Below are 1,944 nucleotides of genomic sequence, written 5' to 3' on the forward strand. Positions count from 1 at the left end.
GCCATCTCCGACGAGATCCGATGGTCAAATGCGCCGGAAATTGCTGCCGGAAGGGTAGAGATTTCTCGTCGAACTTTGGAATTTGCAGCGGAGACGGATGAGGGGAATGCCGAACGGGAACCCTAAAATGACCCCGCACCCGCATATATACAGGAGTGCCACCGGTTTATGGGCTGCCTGTAAAAAAAATTACGGGGTTATATTTTTGGACCGTCCCGTAAACCGGCCGCAAAAACGCAGTTCGTCGAAGTTATACGAGATCTGCTAGAGATGCTCTTACGATATTTTTTTTCTTAAAATTAAAGATCCAGCAATCGCTGGCTTTTCATTGATTCAGCAAGAGCAGATGGAAAACATGGTGTGATCGAGTGATCAAATGGATGCCTAGGACAATAGAGGAAAACGAATAATTTTTAACCCAAAAAAGCAAAGAATTTTTTATTAAAAAGAAAAAAAGGCCATATGGGCAGAAAACTAGACGGTTGAGCCTGCTATCTTGCAATTGCATCCCCGAAGAGGCTCTTTAAGGCAGTTTGCGTCTGCCAGCCTCCTATGATGTCTTGTGTTGTCGGGGTTTTAGTTTCGAAGGTGCAACTATTTCTTTCTTGTCATATCTCCCACATTGATCTAATGCCTTTTCTTGTCGCCGGTGCAGTTGCGGCAATGATGCAAGAGATGATCTCGGTCCTCGTCCTCTTGTCAGTTCAAACCCCCTGCACGAACGGAGCATAGCCATGCCATTGTGCCACTTGATTCCAAACCAATGTCATCGTACTACACCTCCTGAATAAGTTTACCCGGGATTCCAGGTCCAAACATAGTGCGCAGAAATATCCATTTGGCTAACCCGGCCCGATGTTGCAGCCTGTCGTTGCACCAAAGACGATCTTGGTGCAACAACCATGAGGACATTTTGATTTTTCCAGGAGCTCATGCCTTCCAAAAGAGGACTCTTAACGCCAGCTTCTTCAAGGTCAACTTTAGAGAGGGTGCTTGGATACGTTTTAGTCTCATGATTAAAAATAGTGGGACAAAAACTTGCTAGCTTCACCCATGCTTGAATCCAAATACTAAAGAGACTAAAATCAAGTTAATGAGCATTTATTATCCTTCAAACCCTCCAATCCAGAACTCGCATGTGTTAAAGGAGAGGAGTTAAATGAGAAGATAGAGGACTAATCCACATTTTAGTAAGGGTATCCCTGATTAAAAAATTTTAGTCACAAGACTAGTTTTAGTCACTCTTTAGTCAGAGGTGCTTGGAACTTTAGCCTCTTAAAGAGACTATTCTGAGATCTCTACCTCATCTTCTGCATTTTCTCCTTCCATGAAATCCTCACGGCCATTCACTTCTAGTCGTTCCTCCGCCAGCAACGGCGGCAAAGTCGGCGCAACCATCTTCTTCACATGTTTCCACACGACAAGCATCTGCACCCAAGGGTTTCTCGCCGTAATGACCTCAGTTTCCCATTAGAAGGCTTCGGGCGAGCAACATCCGCAGAGGGAGCCCCATAATCGCTCCACCTACCTCAGGCTTCACCTCGGTCCCGATCGACGTCATGCCCTTGGACTGTGTAGATGACGACATTGCGGCAGGGAACACTAGTAGAAAAACGACCTAATGTGAGACACATTAGTGCCGGTTCGATTTTGGCCCGGTACTAATGGTACCATTAGTGCCGGTTCGAACGGCTATGCATTAATGCCGGTTCGTTTTGAACCTTTAGTATCGGTTCGTGCCACGAACCGGTACTAAAGGGGTGGTGGCAGGCTGGCGTCAGGCCGGGGCCCCGCGATCACCTTTAGTAATTCGTGGCACGAACCGGTACTAAAGGGCTCCTTTAGTACCGGTCCGTGCCACGAACCGGTACTAAAGGGGTTTGACCTATAGTACCGGTTCGTGGCACAAATCGGTACTAAAAGGCAATTTTCAATCTCTACCCC

Source organism: Triticum dicoccoides, chromosome 1B (assembly GCF_002162155.2).
Source record: "Triticum dicoccoides isolate Atlit2015 ecotype Zavitan chromosome 1B, WEW_v2.0, whole genome shotgun sequence".
Taxonomy (NCBI): domain Eukaryota; kingdom Viridiplantae; phylum Streptophyta; class Magnoliopsida; order Poales; family Poaceae; genus Triticum; species Triticum dicoccoides.